Source organism: Aethalodelphis obliquidens, unplaced genomic scaffold, assembly GCF_003676395.1.
Source record: "Aethalodelphis obliquidens isolate GAN/ISIS:26980383/991018 unplaced genomic scaffold, ASM367639v1 scaffold19, whole genome shotgun sequence".
NCBI lineage: Eukaryota > Metazoa > Chordata > Mammalia > Artiodactyla > Delphinidae > Aethalodelphis > Aethalodelphis obliquidens.
In genome coordinates, this window is record NW_020837963.1 from 14,959,072 (window position 1) to 14,984,842 (window position 25,771).

Below are 25,771 nucleotides of genomic sequence, written 5' to 3' on the forward strand. Positions count from 1 at the left end.
CTAGCTGGGAAAACGCTGCTTTAGAAGGTCTCTTTCTTTCTTCCTCTTTCTCTCAATCTCTTTCTCTTTCAACCTCCTTTTCTTTCAATTTCTTTCTTTCTCTTTCTATTTCTAGATAAGGATTTTGTTAAAGTACTAAAGAGCATTTAAAGGATTCTGGTGCAGTCAGAATGCTTTTAATTTTACAGAAAACTTGAAATTGAAAATAAGATCGTTTTTGCAAAAAGCAATCTTAAATGTTATAGATATTTCTGATGGAACCACCTTGTTGCTCTACAGGAAAAACTTGTAGCTAACAGCCCAAAGAACCATTCCACAAGAAATAATAGTGAGTTGAAAAGTAATACACACAGAACACGAATAATTAAATATATTTGACCCCTCTTTTTTTTTTTTTTTTTTGCGGTACGCGGGCCTCTCACCGTTGTGACCTCTCCCGTTGCGGAGCACAGGCTCCGGACGCGCAAGCTCAGCGGCCATGGCTCACGGGCCCAGCCGCTCCGCGGCACGTGGGATCTTCCCAGACCAGGGCATGAACCCGCGTGCCCTGCATCGGCAGGCGGATTCTCAACCACTGCGCCACCAGGGAAGCCCGACCCCTCTTTTTTTTAAAAAAATTTCATTTATTTTTGGCTGTGTTGGGTCTTTTGTTGCTGTGCGCGGGCTCTCTCTAGTTGTGGCGAGCTTTGGCTTCTCTTGTTGCAGAGCACGGGCTCTAGGCGTGCGGGCTTCAGTAGGTGTGGTTCACGGGCTTAGTTGCTCCGCCGCATGTGGGATCTTCCCAGACCCGGAAACCCGTGTCCCCTGCACTGGCAGGTGGATTCTTAACCACTGTGCCACCAGGGAAGCCCGACCCCCCTATCTTGACGTCAGCAAAGAGGACTACACCAGTCACCTTCATCATTTATGAAGCAGTCTCTTACTGCCCCGAGCTAATTTCTCCTTCAACCCACCTCCTATTTTAAAATGGGTGCTCAGACGTTTATATTTTAAATTCCTTTTAGAAGCTATATTGTCAATTGAGTGAATAATCTCACTGTCCGTGCCTCTTTAACATTGTTCTATTTATACACATCATTTAATGAGTGAAAGTTTCCCGATTGGCTATTGAATCTCAGGCAGCAAGTCAGGACAGGAGGCACAGTCAGCAGCCAGGAACTACAGTCCGTGTGGGAATCGGATACCAACACAAGCACAGGTATTTTAGGACGGGAGTGAAGTCAGCTGGGCAGAGTCTGGAGAATTGAGATAGCGAGCTGGCCATATGCACCGTCACTTTGGATAAATGAATTTTGAATCCTCATCCTCTGAGAGACCAGTAGCTCTTGGATACACTGCTTTCTCCTTTATTTTAAAATTCTCTCAGAAAATTATTTCATCTTTCCACTGGACTTTGCCCACTTAGAGAACCCAAGAATACTTTAAAACTCCTTGCTGTAGAGGTTATGCTTTTATGACTAAAGGCTTTTACCAGAATTTGTAGAAGGCAACCTGTTTCAAGGAGGAAACACGATGGGGCAGAAGGAGTGCATGATCTGGAGCTGGTCATCTCTATGGCTCTGGCCAGTTAACGAGCCGGTTTCCAAATGTGAGAGTCAACATGTTTCCAATAAGCCTGCTGTGGCTGCCAAGTGGGACAGTACAGAAGTGTCTGCTACAGGGTGCATTCTCAATCTGTAAATGCTGGTTCCTTCACTCCCCGTTCTTCGCAGAGTTTATTTCATTTAGCAAATGTTTACTTAGATCCTTCTCTGTGGTATGTTTTGGGAATATAGAGATGGGTAGGCATACCTTCTTCAGGAGGACTTCATAGTCTAAGGAGAAAGAAATAAACAGACACTTAGAATACAACATGGCTAGTGCTACAGCAGAGGGTGCCTGTGGGGTAAGTGCTGTTTTAGGGGGAATTCCCTCCAGGCAGGCAGCCTGGGCAATGGGAGGGCCCACCTGGTGTGTTTCCCTTTTCTCAGGAATCACAGCTTGGTGCTGACTACTGTCTGATGTCTGAAGATTGTTGTTTCTTACAGTTTTGTCTAATTTTTCATTTGTTTGTAGTGTGGGGTGATTCTGGACTGTCTTCCTCATGGCCAAAGTGGATGTCCAGAGGAAGCATTTTAAAATAAATCCTGAAAATTCCTCAAACTATTAACATTTCTTCTCTGTAATATTCTCTGAAATATACAAATTTGGGGTATTTAAAAAAATAATTCCCAAGAGTATATAAGGCTTGTATAGATTACTGCATCTGCTCAAAGTAAGTAAGTGATTTACTTTCAGCCCGTGTTAGTTTCCTGGACTCATAATACAGCATTCATGGAGTCCTTCTTAGGGCCCAGGTGTTATAAATTTACTCCTAATAACATCTCTTTACAGAACATTACTCATGTAATTATTTAATTAAATATTCCCTTAATACTATTTTCCTGATAGATTTTAATCTTCATAAAGTCAAGCATCTACATCGTTTTAAATGGTGCCTGCCCCTCTTATTTTTATTCGTACAATATATGCTGAGAGGAGAAGTTTAAAAATGCTTTTCTTAACTTTGAGAGACTATAACCCATTTATACTGATTGAAAAATTTATTGTGATATTAGTGAAGCCAGAGCGAGTGGGGGAAAAAATTCAAAAGATTCAACAACCAAAACAAAAATGGAAATAAAAATGAGAATAGCTAAAGCCCACAGTAGTTGGGGAGCGCATTTCTAATAGTTAAATAGTGACACAGGTGCACATGAAGTGAAAGATTTAGGATTGAGTGTCGTGCGTGAATTTTGGAGCAATAACCAGCTGCTCTAAGGGACTGGAAACACTCCACACACTGTTCCTGTGTGGAGCTGGGAAGTGGCTGCTTCTCCAGGTTTGGGGATGGGGGAAAAGCCAGCCACGAAAAATCTGATTCCCTCTCAGATGTAAACACGAAACTTTTCTTATAACTCAAGGTATAGGAGACTCTCATAAAATAATCCATCACTGCTGAAGACAAACTCGAATGAAAACCCATAAATCAAGGGAGGAAAACAGTCGATGCCGTATACATGAGTGTTAACTCCCTAAGAATCGGAAATACTAGAACAATTTGAAATTGGCCAAAAATATACTTAAAATAATAAAGAGATCTCAAATGAAAAAAAAGATGATGAAAAAATAACAGGAGAAATTAGAAAATAAAGTCCTAGAAATGAATACTTGAATCACTGAAATTAAACAAATACTTGATAGGTGAGCTAACAGCTGACTAGATACAGATAAAGACAGAGGTTTGTTTTGAGTCTATATTGGAAGAAACTACAGTACCTAACAACATCAGGGGAGAGAGTGATGGAATGTATGAGCAGATATGGGACGTAGAGGGTAGAATGTACATAGCCTGTGGGGATGGGCGTCGCGGCTAGCCTGGCGGAGCATCAGTTGTCCCAGTTTACTGTTTCCTTTGGCTGTTATAACAAAATACCACTGTTTCCTATGTCTGTTTGTTCATCATTGCATCAACATCACACTGTAACTTTGTAATAAATCTTATCAGGTAGTATAGAATCTCCAACTTTGTCCTTCAAATTTGCTTTGACCATTCCAGGTTCTTTCCCTCTCCACGTAAATTTAGAACCAGCTTACCGATGTTCACAAAATACCTGCTGGATAGCTGGAATTACATAGACTATATAAATAGATTTGGGAGAACTGACAACAATTTGAGTCTTCCAGTTCTTCTTTTATTTAGTCATTCTCCGATATCTTTCAGCAATATTTTAAAGTTTTCTTCATCTCAGTTCAATAACTTATTCGTATGTATTTCTTATTATTTGATGCTATTGTATATGGTATTGATTTTAATTTTATTCTCCAATAGTTTTTTTTATTGTTAATATGTGGAAATATACTATATTGAGCTTATAACCAGCAACTTTGCTAAATTCTCTTTTTAATTTTGATAGTTTGGGTTCTTTTAGCTTTTCTAGGTATGCAGTCATGCCATCTGAATGACAGGCTTCTTTCTCTTTCCATTATACCATTTATATATTTTTTGCCTTATTGCATTGGCTAGGATCTCCTCTATGATGTAATTAGAAGTGGTTGTGGTGAATATCCAGGTGTTGTTTCTGATCTCAGGAAGAAAATTTGCAATAATTTTCTACTACATGTGATATTAGCAATAGTTTTTTATAAATAACTTTTTTTCAGGATAGTTCCTTCTAGACTTCGTTTGCTTAGAATTATTTTTAATCATGAAATGTTATTGATAAAAATGCATTTTCTGCATATAATTTCTCTTATTCTATCAATTTGGTAGAATTAAAGCTACAAAGGACAATATTGGGACAATTGAGGAAATTTGAATATGGACTGTGTATTAGAAAACAAATCAATCAAATTTGTTCATTTTGGTAATAGAATTATGTTTATATATAATAATCTAGTTTTTAGGAGGTATATGCTAAAGTTTTTATATCTAAAACTTATTTTAAAAATTATTCTGTGAAAATAGTATCTATCTCTACATTAAGAACATAAAAACATACACAATTGTACCTATCTATATACAAATATGGTAAAATGCTAACAGTTGGTGAATTTAGGTGAAGAGTATATGGGGTATTCTTTTTATTTTACTATAGGTTTGGAATTTTTCAAATAAAATTTGAGGAAAAATAAGCACGATTCAAATATCATAATTGATTTAATATTGAACATTTTCCATGTCACTGTAATATTTACAAAATCATTCATACATTAAACCCAGAGGAAACTCAATAAATGTCAAAACTGAATTTAAACAGACATCATTCTCTTTCCATATGAAAGGAACTGTAAGTAAAAACAATCTCAAATGGTTAACTAAAATCTGATCATTTTTGGATTAAAGTTTAGGTGAAAACTTTATTCAGAAATTTAATTATCTGAAATTCATATTATATTTAGACATGAAAGACAGTCATAAAATTATACCAATTCTGACAAGCCAGTATTAAGAAAAAAATTCTTAACATTTGAAATATTTTGTTTTATTAGATAAGAAAGAATAAATAACGAGCTAAGCAAAATGTTCTAGGAAAGTAACAACAAACAACCTTTTTGCTTTTGCTACTTTAAATTGCTGTTTTCCTAATTATTCTCATGCTGCATGATATTCTGTAGTAGATCCTAACAATGGACTTCCTGTGTTTCACATTTTTACTATTACAAACAACGCAGAGCAAGAATATTGGCTAAAAATTAATTAGAAATAAAAGGTCAAAGTATAGATAAAAATTTTGACACTGTATGTGAAATTTAATGTTGAAGGGTATATACATGTGGTAGCACCATCCCTTTTGGCACACCCTAACTACCAATAATGGAAAAGAAAACAAACATGACACAGATAATCATGTTAAATCAAATGTTTCCTAAAATGGTCCTACTGATTAGTTTTTGATCAGATTGTTTTCTGATAGGTTGAGGCAGGGGAGACAGTGTGCTACCGGAACAAAAGCAGATTACAAAAGAGTACATATGTCTTCATAGTTTATATCACATTTTAAGAGTGGCTGTAATTGTCATTTTTAAGAGTTTTAATGAAGTATCATTGACATACCATAAATTGCATATATTAAAGTAATACAATTTGGTAAGTTTTGACCTATTTATATACCCTTGAAACCATCACCACAATTTCTTTGTGCTCCTTTGTAATCTCTCTTTTCTGTCTTTCCCTGCCCTCCCCTCGTTCTCTAGGCAACCACTAGTCATCTGCTTTTTCTCTTTTTCTCTAGATTTTATACAAATGGAATCATACAGCATGTACTCTTTTCATTATCTGCCTTTTTTCATTCAGCACAACCATTTTGAGATTAAGCCATGTTGTTGCTTGCAACAACAGTTCATTTCTTTTTAGTGCTGAGTAGTGTTCCATTGTCTGGATGTTTACCTGTTCACCAGCTGATGGACATTTGGGTTGTTTCCAGTTTTAGCTTATGAATAATACTGCTATGAACACTGGGAATACGGTTTCTTCTTCTTCCACCCCCTCCTCCCCCTCCTGCTCCCCTCTCCTCCTTTGTAAATGCAGAGGCGTGGAATGGCTATGTCATAAGATAGGTATATATTTAACTTTTAAAGAAACCATCAAACTGTATTCAAGTGCTTTACCATGTTTGCATTCCACCATCAGAGTATAAGACGTCCAGTTGCTTCACGTCCTCACCAACACTTGGTAGGGTCAGTGTAGTCATTCTAACAGGTGTGTAATGATGTCTTACTATAGTTTTAACTTGTATTTGCCTACTGACTAATGATGTTGAATAGCTGGTCATATGCCTATATACCACCCTCCAACAACAGGAGAGGACAGAACCCCTGGGAGCTGTAGACACAGGAGAATTCACATCCCCTTGCAGGCCTTCCTAAGTGATCATGAGAAAGCCTGGGGCAGGGAGAGATCCTGGAAAAAGCCTCCATCATGGTGCTGGTCCATCTGTGGCTAGCAGGGTTTCCGTACACTCCTGCCATCCCACAGTGGGACTAGTAACTTGTTAAGAATTTCAGCTGAACACTTCTTACCAGCTTGGTTTCCAGTATACACCACACATACAAAAATGCTCATGTCCTGTCTTTTTTTTTTTTTTTTTGCGGTACGCGGACCTCTGACTGTTGTGGCCTCTCCCGTTGCGGAGCACAGGCTCCGGACGCGCAGGCTCAGCGGCCATGGCTCACGGGCCCAGCCACTCCGCGGCATGTGGGATCTTGCCGGACCGGGGCACGAACCCGTGTCCCCTGCATCGGCAGGCGGATTCTCAACCACTGCGCCACCAGGGAAGCCCCTTATATCCTGTCTTTTATTGGACATATCTGCCTTTCTTTGGATTTGGGTGAGTTAGTAGTCTGGTGATCAGCTTTTTGGTGGGGTTTTAACAGCTGTGATTTTGCAAATTATCTAGCTTTTTTTTTTTTTTAAAGAAGGAGCACAATATTTCCATCTTTTTACATCCTAATCAGAAGCCAGACGTCAATAAATATCATTTGGATGAACGTGTGTGTGAAATGAGGAGAGGATGAGAGATGTTTTAAAATTGTATTTCATTACCAATGTTACTCTCCAAAGTTACAAATATATTAGAAAAAAATCACTTAAGTGGGAGTCTAAATACTTCAAACACCCAAACATTGGAATTTTTATAAAAGACCACTTTATCAAACAATCATCACTGATTTTATAAAATTCTATGGCAATAATTGAGGCGGGATCTTTCACAGTGGCAGTATTTGGTGATGGAATAATCAACCCACATGAAAGTGACTTTTAGTGATGTTAAATTAATTCAATTAATTAGTCAATTAATTGACTAGTGATGTAGAGTTTTAAAATAATTGCATTGTAATTATGTGCACATGGTAATTCTCTCAATTCCTTATGCTCTTCTGTTTTTATTGAAGTATAGTTGATTTACAATGTAAATTGTATAATTTACAATGTAAATTGTAAATGTAATTCACAATGTGATTTCTGCTGTATAGCAAAGTGACTCAGTTATATACATATATGTATATTCTTTTTCAGATTCTTTTCCATTATAGGTTATTATAAGATATTGAATATAGTTCCCTGTGCTATACAGTAAGTCCTTGCTTATTTTATATAGTGTGTATCTGTTAATCCCAAATTCCTAATTTATCCCTCTACCCCCCACCCCTTTCCCCTTTGGTAACCATAGGTCTGTTTTCTATGCCTGTGACTCTATTTCTGTATCATAAATAAGCTCATTTGTATAAGTTTTTTTTAGATTTCTCATATAAGTGATATCATATGATATTTGTCTTTCTCTGTCTGACTTACTTCAGTTGGTATGATAATTTCCAGGTCCATCCGTGTTGCTGCAAATGGCATTATTTCATTATTTTTTAAGGGGTGTGTGTGTGTGTATATATATATATATATATATATATATATATATATATATCACCTCTCCTTTATCCATTCATCTGTTGATTAACACTTAGGTTGCTTCCATGTCTTGGGTGTTGTAAATAGTGCTGCTATGAGCACTGGGGTGCATGTATCTTCTTGAATTAGAGTTTTTGTCTTCTCTGGATATATGCCCAGGAGCAGGATTGATGGATCACATGGTAACTTTATTTTTAGTTTTTTAAGGAACCTCCATACTGTTCTCCATAGTGGCTGTACCAATTTACATTCCCACCAGCAGTGTAGGAGGGTTCCTTTTTCTCCACACCCTCTCCAGCGTTTGTCATTTGTAGACATTTTCATGATGACCATTTTGACCTGTGTGAGATGATATCTCATTGTAGTTTTGATTTGCATTTCTCTAATAATTAACAATGTTAAGCACCTTTTCATGTGCCTGTTGGCCATCTGTATGTCTTCTTCAGAGAAATGTCTATTTAGGTCTTCTGCCCGTTTTCTGATTGGGTTTTTTTTTTTTTTGATATTGAGCTGTATAAGTTTGTATATTTTGGAAATTAATCCCTTGTCGCTCACATCATTTGCAAATATTTTCTCCCATTCCGTAGGTTGTCTTTTCGTTTTGTTTATGGTTTCCTTTGCTGTGCAAAAGTTTATAAGTTTGATCAGGTCCCATTTGTTTATTTTTGCTTTTGTTTCCATTACTCTAGGAGACAGATCCAAAAAAATATTGCTGTGATTTATGTCCAAGAGTGTTCTGCCTGTTTTCCCCTAGGAGTTTCATAGTATCTGGTCTTACATTTAGGTCTTTAATCCATTTTGAGTTTAGTTTTGTGTATGGTGTTAGATTATGTTCTAATTTCATTCTTTTACATGTAGCTGTCCAGTTTTCTCAGCACCATTTATTGAAGAGACTGTCTTCTTTATTGTATATTCTTGCCTCCATTGTTGTAGATTAATTGGCCATAAGTGTGTTGGTCTTCTGGTTTTAAGAGACAAACTTTAGGTACAGTTTAATCTAGAACAGTTCAGGTCTCATGAGTAAGTAATATTGTGTGTTACAGGGCTCCCAAATATATAAATGAAAGTCCTACTTAAGCTTTAAAACTCTGTGCAAATATAAGAGTTTAGCATAATGATGACTGCCTAAACATAGTGGCTTTTTTAGTTAGAAAGTTAACCATTCCTTAGCAAAATAGTAGGAAAACTGACTGAAATCTATGTCAGATTCCAAGTAAAACACCACCACAGGAAGATTTCTCAGATCCTCCAATGACTGTTACATAACACACAGAAATTTTAGGAAGTGCATCTTCCTTCTGAGATTACTTTTCTTTGTTGAACTATGTATACCTCTCTGTTACGTGTTGGCACAGTTTCTTATCATAGGTAGGTTTGGAGCCCAGCATATAAACATTTTATTTTGGTGGAAGGAATTACAATTGGCAGAATATGGGTAGGGCTAACAAGATATGTCTTTTTAAAGAAATTAAAATGTCACTGCTGAAACTATAAACTGAATATAGTTTGCCAATCTTTGGAATGAATTCCTCTCTCTCATCTGAACTGGCACCTGCTATCAGGTGCACGGCATGAGAAGTGTTACATGTTACAACTGACCTTAAGCTAATCCACATTGACTGCTGTGCTAGGCTTAATAGAAAACTTAGCAAATCCATTAAATATTAAGTTTGGGACTATTCCTCAGTGTTTTAGGTGGCTAAAATCATTGAATTAGCCAAATGTGAATATAAACTTTGCAGTTATTAATAATTATGAGACAGCTTTTACACAGTAGCAGAGTTTTAGGGAAGGTCATTCATAGCCTTCCCCCCAAATAAGAAGGATGGATCCAGGACAAAGCATCCTGTTTGGCTTGCCCTCAACTGTACCCGGTCAAAATTGTCACTGAGTTCAGCACAGAAAGGGAAATAACAAAACATGAAGACTGAGAGAAACTTGGGTGACATTTGTCAGAGACAAACCTAATCTTTCCTTCAATATATATTCCTTGAGCATCTCCTTTGCAGAGGTAGTGAATCGTAGAATCCTTTCCTCCTTTACCTAGTAAGGTCACCCCACCCCTTTCTTCCGTTAAGCCCTCCTTTCCTCCTTGTTGCCACCCTAGGCTCGTGTATCATGGTGCTCTCTCCTCCCAACTTTGTTAACAGAGTTGGTTGTATGTAGCAGACTCTTCCTTAAGTTTACTCCAGCCCTCTAAATACAGATTTTGATTTAGAGGTAGGAAATGACCCTAAACTTGACCTATGAGAACTCTAAGATTTAAGGGACTTTCACTGGGAGACAATGGAGAGACTCTGAGCCCTGACAACATTATTTCTGACCCTGGGTTCACTCATCTCTGGAACCAGATGCATTTCATTTCTGGATTTCCCTGTTACTTAGGCCAAACTTTCCCCTTGATTCTAAATCTGGTTTCATTTGGGTTTCTGTCTCTTGCAACAACTAGACTGCTGATAAGTAAACTTATTATGAGTCAGGCACTGTTCTAGGTAGGTACTGGAGAAACAGTGGTGAACAGGACCCAGAGCTTGTATTGATGGAGCTTCCAGTCGTGGTGTGTGTGTGTGTGTGTGTGTGTCTAAGATGCTGCAGAGATTGCTAGAAAGAATGGCCAGAGATCATAATCTACTGATGGCACTTTTCATGGTTCTGACTCTTCCCCAGTTTACTTGGGCTGCTGAATCTGTGAGGTGTTTGCACTACATACATATGTTTCCACTGCTCGTTCTCACAGGTTTTTCATAGGTGTGATCACGAGCCTCTGCTGGGGAATTCTTGTTCTCCTGCTGGAAGGATGAGTCCAACAGAGAAAAATATCTGCATCTATATAATAACATAAGACTGTGTGACCAAGAATCTGTGATCAGGAACTATGGTGGGATGATGGAAAATATAATCACCAAATGTAAAATCAGGATGGAGATGGTGAATGGCTATAAAGAAAAATCACCCCTTTTCCTGTTTTTCTGTAGTCTTACTACTCAGAGGATCCTCTGTACTCCAAATCAACGTGTGTGGACTTTCCTACAGCAAGCAGTTCTGGGACACTAGCTGGGTACCCTGCAATTTAACTCAATTCTGACACTATCTACCTGGTGATAGCATCGGATTCCAGAGGTTAAGGGCTCAGTTCCACAGTCTGCCCATCCCTCCGACTCCTCCACTCCAGATGCCAATCTTAAGTGCAGGTTGTCATCTGTGCTTCTGAAAACCCCTATAAACTGGAGATTCCCACGATCCCCTCCTCTGTTTTGTCTTTTTTTTTCAGGTTGGTGAATGATATTTTTTTTAATCTGTATTGGGGTATAATTGCTTTACCTCTCCCCTGGTTTGATTAATATGCTAGAGTGGCTCACAGAACTCAGGAAAACATTTTACTCCCTAGACTACCAGGTTATTGTAAAAGAATGTAACTCAAAAACAGGCAGATGGAGGAGATGCATAAGGCAAGGGATGGGGAAATGGGCATGGAGGTTCCATGCCCTCTCCAGGTCACTGGTTTCTTCACATCTCCATCTGTTCAGCAAACTGGAAGCTCTCAGAACCCATACTTTTGGATTTTCATGGAAGCTTCATTAAACAGTCAGGGTTGATTAAGTCACTGGCCATCAGTGTTTAATGAAACCTCCCCAGAGGTAGGATGTGTGTTAGGAGAGGGATGGAGTAGAGGTGGGGCTGAAATTTCCAAACCTCTAATCACAAGGTTGATTTCTTTGGCAAACAGCCTCCATCCTTAGGGGCTTTCCAAAAGTTACTGCATTAACATGAACTAAGGTGTGTTTGAAAGGGGTTTATTATGAATAATGAAAGACATCTTTCAGGAAATCTTGAGGGTTTTAAGAGCTCTGTGGCAGAAACAAGGTTGAAGACCAAATGTATACATTTCTTATTATAAATAAAAATATCACAATGGTAAATTGGCTTCTAATGGAAAACATTAATAGGATTTAGGAGAAAAGAATGGTAAAAGTTGAAAGAAAAGAGGACAGAGAAAACTCATATTTAGAGATTTCAATCTAAATTATAATCAGAGTCCCAGAAGGAAAAAGAGCAGATGGAAAAATCAGTAGCAATAATCATAGAAATAAGAGAAATTGACCTGAAACACATACTAATCTACTAATGAAAAAATGGTCACCAAGTGTTCAACAAAATTAATACATATGAACCAACACCTAGAACTGTGTTTCTTCAAGTGTGTTCCACAGAACGATATTTTTATTTGATGCTTGTTGACCTGAAACAGACAGATACTTCTCCAGCAAAGATGGGTCTATTCGGGGTTGGCAGAGAATTGGAATTCAGGGTCTCCAACCAAGGCGAGCCCCACACAGGAAGGGGAGAAGACTCCCCTTTATAGGGAGGAAAAGGAAGTTGGGAGGGCTATAATAAACAAAGAGTCCATGGCTTTTCACTGGCTGAGTCCTTGCCAGGAAAGAGGAGGAGTCTTTCTTGTTCCTGTTGGGCTTGGTCAATGTTGCAGTGTATGAGGCCTTCCCCTTCTGGTCTCCCAGCTCTATTTAACTGAGGTTTCTGTTTATTAGTTTTTTACATGCTCATTTGGAAAATGGTTTCATGGCCTGAAAAGTGTGAGAGATTTGCATAATATAATGGCTTCTGAAATATTCACATTGTATATTTGCTAGTTAAATGAAGTAATCAGAAAAAACAAATTTAGAAAAATTCAGAAAAAGTCCAATTTATTTTAACCCAGTATGTCTCTAATTTATATGAACACTTTCAGGGGGTAACACTATCAACATGTATTGTAATAGTGTTGCATAGAACTTATTTTGATGAAACAGTGACGTAGACATTTCCTGGCTACACTGTTAACTTTCCATATATCTATATATCTCTATCATCTTGATCTCTACCATCTCTATTTCTGTCTCCATCTATCTATACCTTCTACATAAGCATCCAGGAAGGGTTTTTTAAAAAATATAGATGAGTTCAAACATATTTATTGAAGCTGAATAAATGAAATGCCAGAAGACAGGGACATTTTATCTACAGTTTTTAAAGACAAAAAGTTGACTAAAGTGAGTTATTCTTAAAGATGCAAAGGCTTAGCCTGTGTGCTATCCATATAGTCATTCTGAAAACGACTATGGCATAAGAACTTAGACAACGTTAGAATTGGGTCTAAATTATTATTGCAATTATGGTTATAAAATAATGCAACAATTAAAACGTAACTTTTTAAAAAAGTTTTATTGGGGTATAATTCCTTTACAATGGTGTGTTAGTTTCTGCTTTATAAAAAAGTGAATCAGCTATAAGTATACATATATCCCTATATCTCCTCCCTCTTGCATCTCCCTCCCACCCTCCCTATCCCACCCCTCTAGGTGGTCACAAAGCACTGAGCTGATCTCCCTGTGTTATGTGGCTGCTTCCCACTAGCTATCTATTTTACATTTGGTAGTGTATATATGTCCATGCCACTCTCTCACTTCGTCCCAGCTTACCCTTCCCCATCCCCGTGTCCTCAAGTCCATTCTCTATGTCTGCGTCTTTATTCCTGCCCTGCCCCTAGGTTCTTCAGAACCATTAAAAAGTAACTCTTAACTCTTAAATGATTAGAAATAATTTAAGAATCTCCAGATTATTTAAATGGGAGAGTAGGAAGTTGTGGGAAGGGAAGTGCAAGGGATAAAAATGTGCTAACTTATAATTTTATAAGATGAAAGTCAGTAGATAATTTTTCTTGATATGATTTGGGAAAAAAAACTAAAGTGTTTAGAATTTCAAAATATAAATATTCATAAAATAAGAAAATGGAATGACTATCTTCTAAACCTATGCATTTAAAAAAAGACAAAACAGGGGACTTCCCTGGCAGTCCAGTGGTTAAGACTCCGCACTTCCAATGCAGGGGCCACGGGTTCGATCCCTGGTTGGGGAACTAAGAGAAACAGAGAAAAGAGTGAAATGGAGACATCAAGTAGTTATTTCTGAGATTATGAGTGATTTTTTTTCCCTTTTCTGTCATTAAAACTTGTCGCATTTTCTTTATACTTGACACAAAATTTATATTACTTCAATAATTGCAAAAGAAATAGATAGGTGTTTTATAATACAAAAATATGTTTGAGCATTAAAGTCAATGAATTTTGGCAATATATATCAAGTCTTAAAGTTTTTCATACCCTTTAAACCAATAATTCCACTCTAAAAATCTATTCTAATGATTACATCTGAAGCATGGACAAAGACTATAGAAGTCAGTTCATTTCATCTTTTTAAATGAAGATATAGGTTATACAAAATGTTTTAAAAATTGCCTATTTATATTTCACCATTTTATTGACTGAATTTGTGGTGGAATTTGGAAGAAAGTATTCTTGCAAATGAACTTTGTTTTTTTTTTAATGTTTTTCCTCCCACTTTTATGACAATAACACATGTCCATTGAATAAAATTACAAAACATCATAAAAACAGAAAGATGTGTCAATGCAGATAGCAAAGGACACCACAGAGTGGTTAGGTACTATGCATATGGCAGGAAATGGTTTTCAAATGAGTGAGTCAGTGCATCAGAGAATAGGTTCTGGCTGACTCATAGGTTCAGTGAACTCCTCATGGCTTGAATTTATGATATTTCAATATCATAATGCTACATTCCATAATGAACATGTAGCATTTATTATCACTAGTTATCCAATATTTCAATAGGTATCCTCTTACAAGCAGTTTCCATGCAAACATTGTGATATAAATAGGCCTCCCCATAAAGCATATAAATAGCCTATGAATAAGGAAATGAATATTTTATAGCTCAGACATTTTTTAAAAATTTTTTTAGTTTTTTGCGGTACGTGGGCCTCTGACTGTTGTGGCCTCTCCCATTGCGGAGCACAGGCTCCGGACGCGCAGGCTCAGCGGCCATGGCTCACGGGCCCAGCCGCTCTGCGGCATGTTGGATCTTCCCGGACTGGGGCATGAACGTGTGTCCCCTGCATCGGCAGGCGGACTCTCAACCACTGCGCCACCAGGGAAGCCCTTCAGAAAATTTTATGTACAGTAGTTTTATAATAGAGTGAAGTTAAAATGGATAATGCGGGGACTAGTACCGCTCTGTTTTGTTCCTACATTTTTAAGAACTGCTATACAGCTGCTGAACGGCTCAAAGTGTCTCAAGTCATTTGTCATTTAGTGTGCTGTGTAAATGAACCCTGGCACAAGCAGTAACCGGGCAACTTGAGAATGTCCCGCAGGAGGCAGGACAGGCTTCCTGGTACCAGATGGAAGCCCAGGAAACAGGGGAATAGCAGGAAGCGGCTAGAAACCTGGAACAATCAAAGACATTGGCAGGGGTTCCCAGGGAGTCTGTTGCTATTACTTAAGAAGGACAGAGTGGAGACAGGAGGGTGTCAGTCAAAGTAAATTCCTCTTAGGAATTCAGCCAGGAATTTAGATCAGGGAGAATAGGAACAAGAACAGTCAGCTGATGGAAGCTACTAGATGGAGTGTGTTAGTAATGAAACGAGAGGACGTAATACCTGAACTTTCCAAGTTTCCAGAGATGTCGGTGGGGCCACTTTAATAAGAAGAGTCCTGGGGTTAAGGTCTCAATGCTAGGTGGTCACTTAAAGCAACATTGATGCTGAGACTTGCTAGGGCCACAGGATGAAGGAGTGGGGGTTTTGGTTGTGAGATCAGGCATGAAGCCTAGGCGTGAAAAAATTAGAGCAGTTTACTCCTTACTTCTAATACCATAACAAACATGGATGGCCTGGAAGGTTTGTTTAAACAGGTTGTTGGGCCTTACCCCGAGCTTCTGATTCTAGGGTGGAGTGGGGACCGAGAATTTGCATTTCTACCAAATTCTCAAGTGATATTGATGATGCCTGTCTGGGACCCACAGCTTGAGACCAGCTGCATAGCAGATGCCATGTTATGCAGGAGACTGTGAGGAAAAAGCAAGGATATCAGTCACGAAGTAGATCGAAATGGAGTGAAATGCAAACACGTTGGAACCCCCCTGGAGGACACTGAATTCTCATTGGTATCTCTAGTAAAAAATGGTGCAGATTTCCAAAGAATTTATGTAGATACTGTACTTCAGGGAGATAGAGCATAACTCCTCCACTTCTTAAGTGTGGGATGTGCATAGCAACTTCCTTCCAAAAGGTGCAGAATGGAAAGAGGCTGTCTTAGGCCTTTGGGGCTGCTATAACAAAACACCATAGAGTGGGCGGTGTATAAACAACAGACATTTTTCTCACAGTCCTGGAAAATGGGAAATGCAAGATCAAGGGCCAGCAGGTTTGGTGTCTGGAGAGAGCTTCCTGGATGTCTTTTCCCTGTAATCTGTAAATAATAGTAATAATAATAATAAAAATAACGGAAACCTCAGTTAAATAGATTTGGGAGGCCAGAAGGGGGAGCTCTCATACCCAATGAAGATAGCAGAACCAACAGGAAAAAAAGAGCTCTCTTCTTGCCTGGCAAGAACTCAGCCAGTGAAAAGCCATGGACTCTGTTTGCTATAGCCCTCCCAACTTCCCTTTCCCCTCTGTAAAAGTGCTCTCCTTCCCTGTGTGGGCACATGTGCATACATGGGGTTTCAGACCCGGACTAACAATTTTCTACCGATCCTGAATGAACACGTCTTTGTTGGAAAAAATATATGGCAGTCTATTTGTTTCAGGCCAAGAAGTCTTGCATGGTAGAAGGGGTGAGGGATCTCTCTGGGGTCACTTTTATAAGGATACTAATCCCATTCATGAGGGTTCCACCCTCATGACCTAATCACTCCTAAAGGCTCCACTTCCTAATACCTTGGGGGTTGGATTTTTAACATATGAATTTTTCTGAGGGGGGAACGTAAATATTCACTCTCTAGCAGAGGGGAAAAAGAGTTACTTTACTGTGGAGAAACTGGACAACTGTTCGGCCAGGTGATTGTGGTCAACGTCATCAGTGAGAAGTCATGTTGATAGGCACAGACCTTTATGTGGTAGGTTGACGTCCAAAATAGATGCTGAGCCCATGAAAGATGAGGATGTGAGGAGAGCAGTGAAATTCCCTTTGAAATTTGTTCAATACCCTTAAACATGTGATGACAGCATATTTATTTCTGTGGTCTTCTTTCCCCAAACACATAATTACAGTGTAGGCATGAGAAAAAAACATCACATTGTAAAGATCCCAATTGAGGAACATTCTGCAAAATATCTGACACATACTCCTCAAAACTGTCAAAGTCATCAAAAATCAATAAAGTCTGAGAACTTGTCACAGCCAAGAGGAGTCTTAGGAGACATGATGACTAAAGGTAATGTGGTGTCCTGAATGGGAGCCTGGAAGAGAAAAAGGATGGGAGGCACAAACTGAGGAAATCTGAATAAAGCATGGACTTTAGTTAATAATAATGTATCAATATTGGTTCATTAACTGTAACAAATTTACCATGCTAATCTCAGATGATAATAATAGGGGTAACTGAGTATGAAGTACATTGAAACTTTCTGTACTATCTATGTAACTTTTTTTTAAAACATCTTTATTGGAGTATAATTGCTTTACAATGTGTTAGTTTCTGCTGTATAACGAAGTGAGTCAGCTATATGTATACATATATCCCCATATCCCCTCCCCCTTGAGCCTCCCTCCCACCCCCCTCTCCCACCCCCCCTCTCCCCCCCCCCCTCCCACCCCTCTAGGTGGTCACAAAGCACCGAGCTGATCTCCCTGTGCTATGTGGCTGCTTCCCACTAGCTATCTATTTTACATTTGGTAGTGTATGTATGTCAATGCTACTCTCTCACTTCATCCCAGCTTACCCTTCCCCCTCCCCGTGTCCTCAAGTCCATTCTCTATGTCTGTGTCTTTATTCTTGTCCTGACCCTAGGTTTATTATGCAACTTTTTTGTTCTGAAAAATGTATGTTAAAAAAATATATATCCAAAACTTGGAAATGAGGCAATGAAAAGTGGTACACCATATTCCTCCTTGAAAGGGCACAGACCTTCACCTGGCAGGTTGATGTATAAAATAGACTCTGAGCTCATAAGAAGTGATAACGGGAGGAGGGCAGTGAAATTCTCTTTTAAATGTGTTCAGTACATTACGTTTCACGATGTGCTATTTATTATCATCCTTGGAGAACTTTCTCTAATCATCTTATGAGGGATGGTTGTGTGTTTCCTGAGTCACTGATTTTTTTCAAAAAAGTCTATGGAAAGTATGAATCATGCAACAGATGTGTGATCCACCCCAAGCAAATAAGCAGGGCATTATTATCAGCATGCACACTGTACTCCAACAATAATCCTTGTTTTAGCCTTTTTCTCACATTTTCTTTGAATTTATGTAAGCCGCATTTACTCTGTAAGTCAGTCAGTAAATAAATATTTGGTTTGCCTTTCTATTCTTCTGTTTTTCAAATTTTCCATTTAATAAATACAACTGATAAATATTTCTTTTTTGATCCATTTTGAGTTACATTCAAAGGAAACAACTTTTACAAGACCAATTTCTATTTTTTCTCTTCTAAAAGATAGTACTTCCCTCAACACTGCTAGTTCCTTAAATTACTATCTTATTTCTGCCTTTCTACCTCTCCAAAAATTCTCTAGAGGATTATTTTATGCAACACACAACTAGTGTGATCTTCTTTTCACTCATTAAAATACTTTTAATGAAATATTTCAACAACCAAAAAACCCTCATTAAATGCCTTTGGAGGATGGTAGGAAACCAACTAATTCTTAAGTAAAGGGTAAGAATTAAGCATTTACTCTTTCTTCCTGTGAGAAATGTGCCTAAGGGTAACCAAATAGTTGATGAGGAGAAGTTTTTCTTTAAATAAGAGTTTCAGTTAATAAACGAAGAAGGAGTGATAGCATTATAGAATCACAATTTTATAACCTCTCATTAAAGGATTAGAAAACAATAATCAAGTACTGCTAACATCACAAAAATAGAGAAAAACAGAAATTATGTACTTCTTATGGAAACAAACAAAGCCACTGATGGAGTATTCTTGTCAAACATCAAACTGAATCTGATCAGTTCTCTAGATGTAATAACCAATTAGAGCAAATACAGGGGACAGAAGAACAAGTAAAATTGGATGGGATCAGAAAAATTGACTGTGGAGAACCCTACAGGATAGATGATCACATTTCCTCAATATAGAACTTGCAAGGGAAAAATAAGTGGAGGGAAACCTATGGATTCAAAGAGATGTAAGATATTTTAGTCTTTCTGACTTACTTCATTCTGTAGGACAGACTCTAGGTCCATCCACTTCACTACAAATAACTCAGTTTCGTTCCTTTTTATGGCTGAGTAATATTCCATTGTATATATGTACCCATATGGTAGTTCTACTTTTAGTTTTTCAAGGAACCTCCATACTGTTCTCCATAGCGGCTTTATCAATTTACATTCCCACCAACAGTGCAAGAAAGTTCCCTTTTCTCCACACCCTCTCCAGCATTTATTGTTTCTAGATTTTTTAATGATGGCCGTTCTGACTGGTGTGAGGTGGTACCTCATTGTAGTTTTGATTTGCATTTCTCTAATAATTAGTGATGTTGAGCATCCTTTCATGTGTGTTTTCTTTCTGTTTCTCTCTGCCATTTTGGTTTGGTGGCTTTCTGATATTTTGTTTCCTCCTTTTTATGTTTTGTGTCTCTGCTCTAGATTTACATTTTGTGGTTACCATGAGGTTTGTACAAAACGTCTTGTAAACAGAATAGTCCTTTTTCTGCTTATCTTCATGTACCTATATGGGTTCCATTCTTTTCCTCTTCCCCTCTTGTTTCTTTGTTGTCTCAAATTATCCCTTTTTATGTTGTGAGTTTTTTTTTTTTTTTTTGGCGGCACGCGGGCCTCTCACTGTTGTGGCCTCTCCTGTTGCGGAGCACAGGCTCCGGACGCACAGGCTCAGCGGCCATGGCTCACGGGCCTAGCCGCTCTGCGGCATGTGGGATCTTCCCGGACTGGGGCATGAACCCACGTCCCCTGCATCGGCAGGCGGACTCTCAACCACTGCGCCACCAGGGAAGCCCTATGTTGTGAGTTTTTTTACTAAATGGAAGTAGCTCTTTTTCTGCTCCCTCCCTTTAACCTTTATGACATAAGAAAGTGTTGAAAAACCTATCCTGTTAAAGAGTTTCAAATTTCTGATTCTGTCTGTTTATCACATTACTCACAGTTTCGTGTACTTTTGCCTTTTTGTTCTGGTAGCAGAGCTCTTTTAAACATCTCTTGTAAGGCAGGTCTAGTGTTGATGAGCTCCCTCAGCTTTTGTTTGTCTGGGAAAATCTTTATTTCTCCTTCATACCTGGATGACAACTTTGCTGAATAGAGTATTCTTGGGTGACAGTTTTAATCTTTCAGTATTTTGAGAATGTCATTTCACTCCCTCATGGCCTATAGAGTTTCAGCTGAGAAATCTACTGATAGCCTAATGGGGGTTCTTTTGTAGGTCACCATTCTTTTTCCTCTGGTTGCCTTTGAAATTCTTTGTCATTGACTTCTGACATATTTAATATAATGTGTCTGGGAGAAGGTCTTTTTGCATTGAGGTATAGGTGTTCTCTTAGCTTTTAATTCCTTCCCTAAGTCTAGGAATTTCTCAGCTCTTCTTTCTTTCTTTTTTTAATTGAAGTATAGTTGATGTACAATGTTGTGTTAGTTTCTCCTTAAATAAACTCTTTGCTCCCTTCTCCCTCTCTTCTCCTGCTGGGATGCCCATTACCATAATGTTGCTCGAAATTTCTATAGGAGTTGGATAGATCTTGTTGGATTTACTCAATTTTTTGTGCCTTATGTCTCTTTCTTCTTCTACTTGTATCATTTCTAGTTTTCTATCTTCAATCTCACTAATTCTTTTATATGGCTTGCTCCATTTCCAGTGCTTTCTAATGCATTTTTTAAATCTGGTTTATCGAGTTTTTCAGCTCCAGAATTTCTGTTTGCTTCTTTTTCAGAGTTTCAATCTCTTTGGTAAAGTATTCTTTCTGTTCCTTAATTTTATTCCTGAGCTCAGCTTTCTGAGTTTTCTTGTAGCTTGTTGAGTTTCTTCATGACAGCCCTTTTGAATTCTCTGTCAGTTAGATGACAATGTTCTGTGACTTAAGTTTGGTTTCTGTAGGATTGTCATTTTCTTTTCGTGGTAAATGTGTTACTGTGGTTCTTCACAGTGCTTAATGGGTTGTTCCTCTGCTGGTGCGTTTAAAGTAGCCAACACCTTTCTACTTGATTATAATGATTCCATAGGTAAGAAATGAAACACTTTTCTTTTGTTTCCTAGTAAGTGATGCTATAGCCCAGGCTTTTGGTTTCTCTTACCTCACTGCCTCTGGTTATATTTGAGAGTTAGCACTTTTCACCCTCCATTGCCTCTGTCAGAGGTGTCTCCTGATGCCCTTGTTATCCCTTATTGTGTTCCATGGGTGCCTTGTTACTGCCAGTGCTGTTGGTGTTGCCTCCTGGGGCACCAGGATGGTGGGCTCTTCTGTCATATCCAGGATCCCTTGAGTTGCAGGCTCTGCTTCTTGCAGGAGGTGGGCAGGTTCGCATGAGTGCTTCTGCTATGTCCTTTGTTGTAAGGTTCATGGGCTCTGCCACTGCAGGTGGTAGGGGGACAAGGGGCTGGAGTCATGGGCACCTCAACAGCTGGAGGGTTGGAGTCCCAGGCCCCACTGCCACTGCTGCCCAGCTACCTGTGGCTATGGGTACCACTGTGGCCAGGAGGCCAGGGTCACGTGCACCACCTCCCCTGCTGCTACCAGGTTCTCTGGGGCTGTGGGCTCAGCTGCCATGGCTGGAGGGCTGAAATTGCAGGCAGCTGTTCTGCGGATTCTGCCTCACTTAGGTGTTCCAATCCACCCAACTTTAGATGTTCGGGTGTGTGAATTTCTCCAGCATCTTGCTGTTTTGGGCAATAGCACCTTTGCTGAGTTGTGGATGTTCTACTAGTTGTAGGTTGAAGGGGACAAAGGGAACAGTTCTGTCCACCATGCTGCTGACGTCACTCCCAGAAGCTTTAATGTTAATTAAAATTTATCTATCCTTTTTAAATGATTTGTTCTTTTATAGATTTAATGAATTTAAAGAAAATTCTAAAAGGGGATTGAGACAATTTAGATTTGTCTTTCCAGACTAGAAAAATCCAAAATAAATTTTTTTGGTTTTGCTGTTTTAATTTTGCACTTATAGTGCAAACACTTTTATTCTTCATGATGTGAGAGAATTAATAAAGTAAATTTTTGGATTTATTTTTGGCTATGAATTTCCATATTTATCAATAGCAAGTAGTATCAATATATCTAGTATTTGTTCAGCACCGATTATCTCAAAAGAGATAGACTAGAGATTTGTCTTCAATGGCTTTCCAATCCAATTGAAGGGGGAGGATAAGATTATTAACACAAAATAACCATGGAACAACGTAAGGATCAATCTGTGTGCTATGATGAGAAAAGCAGATATGCTATGGATAAGAAAGGAGACATACATCAAACTGAAGCATTTATGGTATCCTTCATAATATAGGTGGGATTTGATCATATTGATGGATTTGCTGTGAATCAACAGAGGAAGGTGAACACATGGTGGGGTAAAAACCGGTGACAGGGCTTCCCTGGTGGCGCAGTGGTTGGGAGTCCGCCTGCCGATGCAGGGGACGCGGGTTCGTGCCCCGGTCTAGGAAGGTCCCGCATGCCGCGGAGCGTCTGGGCCCGTGAGCCATGGCCGCTGAGCCTGCGCGTCCGGAGCCTGTGCTCCGCAACGGGAGAGGACACAGCAGTGAAGGGCCCACGGACCACAAAAAAAAAAAAAAAAAAAAAAAAAAAAAAAAAAAAAAAAAAAAAAACCGGTGACAATAATGTACATGGTCTCTTGGTATATAAATTGGGACACCAAATACCACGAAGTAGAACATTTGAGACAGAAACCAAGTCTGGATTAACACCATAAACTCGCACCTAGCACAGGGTACACACATAGTGACAACTAAATATGTACTGTATTAGTTGAATCATTAAAATAATCCATTATGGGGAGAAAGAGCCAACCTTGGATTTTGACTGCCAGGCCAAAAAAGTTAGATTTTGTGTTGTATGTGATGGGAAGACATTTTTTTTCTCCTACACTTACTAGTAGCTAACACGTTGGTCATATCCTAGGTTAGAAACATGGGAACAGTTGGGTTTGCATCTTGATTTTTCATATGTAATCAACTTTTATCTTTTCCTACTTTGAAGCAACTTAAAAAATTTTCTTTCTTTTCTGTCTTCTCACTGCCAGTACTCCAAATAAGACCACTATCCAGTCACAGCTGTGGTACTGTTGAAGGTTCCTCGTGATCCTCCAGATGTGTCCTATATACACTTCCTAGGCTAAAATACTGCCGGCGTAGCTTCACTATTGCTCGACAGTATACAAAAGCTCTATACTGCCTTCAAGGTACATTTCAATCTTCTCGCTTCTAAAGTCTATATTGTCTATTCCTTATTTCTATTAGTTTTCCACATCTCCCTGCAGAACCTCTCCTTTCAGTCATTATGTTTATTCTCAATGTCCCCAGATCATAGGAAAGTTTATTCTAGACTAAGTTAATTTCGTCATCATAATATCCCAGTGGAGAATGCTGTTCTCCTTTTCTTCTAGTTAGACTTATCTCATCATTTATTAGTTTTTTCAGCTGGTGCTGCTTCAGTCAAGAAAACAAAAATGATTTCAGAATGCTTTATCCCATTTCCCTAAACCTAAGTCGTAGGGTTGACATAATTATAGAGTGCTGTTCACAAGATAATTCTTTTTTCAGTTTCATTGTGGCACTTTATCTTCATCCTTTTTATTCCCTATTAAAAATAACATAAAAAAATATCTATTTTTTCCCCTACTGATTACATATGTTCATTGTATGAAATTTTGAAGTTACAGAAATGCATAATGAAGAAAATAATCACCTGTAATTCTGCAACACACTGACTTCCATGGAAATCACTTTTTTGCTTTTCTGTCTATTTTTTTATAAATTTATTTATTTATTTTTGGCTGCGCTGGCTCTTCATCGTTGTGCGCAGGCTTTCTCTGGTTGCTGCGAGTGGGGGCTACTCTTCATTGCGGTGTGCGGGCTTCTCATTGTGGTGGCTTCTCTTGTTGCGGAGCATGGACTCTAGGCGTATGGGCTTCATTAGTTGTGGCATGTGGGCTCAGTAGTTGTGGCTCACGGGCTCTAGAGCGCAGGCTCAGTAGTTGTGGCACACGGGTTTAGTTGCTCCGTGGCATGTGGGATCTTCCCGGACCAGGGCTCAAACCCGTGTCCACTGCATTGGCAGGCGGACTCTTAACAACTGCGCCACCAGGGAAGCCCTGTATATTTTAAGTATGTAAGTGTGCATCCCTAAATGTGAGTTTAGTTTTTACCCCTTTTGAACTGTATATAAATGGAAATTCACAATATATAGTCTTTTCTAACTTCTTTCCCTCAACATTGTGAAGTTCATCTATGTTGTTGTGTATAAGTGTAGTTCATTCTGTTTTCATTGCTGTTAAATATACCAGTGGATGAATATACCACAATTTTTGTTGATGGATATTTGGGTTGTTTCCAGTACTATTATGAATGTATAGAAATTCTGGCTAATATAGCTAATTATGAATAGTGTTTGTATGAAATTCTTATACATGTCCCTTGGGTGTAAAGTCCTAGGAGTACAGTTGCTGAGTACCCTAATTCTTTTTTTTTTTTTTTTTTTTGCGGTACGCGGGCCTCTCACTGTTGTGGCCTCTCCCATTGCGGAGCACAGGCTCCGGACGCGCAAGGCTCAGCAGCCGTGGCTCACGGGCCCAACCGCTCCGCCGCACATGGGATCTTCCCAGACCGGGGCACGAACCCATGTCCCCTGCATCGGCAGGCGGACTCTCAACCACTGCGCCACCAGGGAAGCCCCCTAATTCTTAAGTTTAAGAGGAGGGGATAGGGGCAATGAAGGAGAAAATGAGAAATAGATCAATTTTGAACTTTTGTTTATTGACAAAATAGATTAAGAGGAATAATAAAATTTTATTTCACACTTAAAAAAATTTTTTTGAATGCTTTATCCCATTTCCCTAACTCCCTGATCTAATTAATAAGCAGATTTAAGATATGTAAGGAATGAGGTTCTTTTCCATGTCTTTGTATCAATCATATACATAAAGAAATAAGTAGTGAGTGGGTGAACAGAGCTGGGTTCATCACAGGAGCTTAATATGTTGATTTATGACTGAGCAGAGGGCAGAAGACAAGTCAGCCCCACAGAATTGAGGAAGAGGAGACTTGAACCCACTATTACACACTGCAGTTAAAATTCTATAAAAATGACTATTCCACTTTGCTGCATGAATAGAAAATTCCCATTTAAATATTTATTATATTCTGTAAGAGCAATACCATAATTGTCTTGAATCTTTCACTCTAGTAATTTCCCCCACTAAGTCTACCATCCCTTTCTCCTTCTTCCTCCTCCCTGATATCTGGAAGAGCTTACTGTCATTCTCATTTGACGTCACCTTTCCTTTATTCCTTTCATTGGTTTAAACTCCATAACTTTTTTTAAAAAATATTGCTTATATGCCTGAGTATAATGTGTTTATTATTATTATTTTTAACATCTTTATTGGGGGTATAATTGCTTTTCAATGGTGTGTTAGTTTCTGCTTTATAACAAAGTGAATCAGTTATACATATACATATGTTCCCATATCTCTTCCCTCTTGCATCTCCCTCCCTTCCACCCTCCCTATCCCACCCTCCAGGCGGTAACAAAGCACCGAGCTGATCTCCCTGTGCTATGCGGCTGCTTCCCACTAGCTATCTACCTTATGTTTG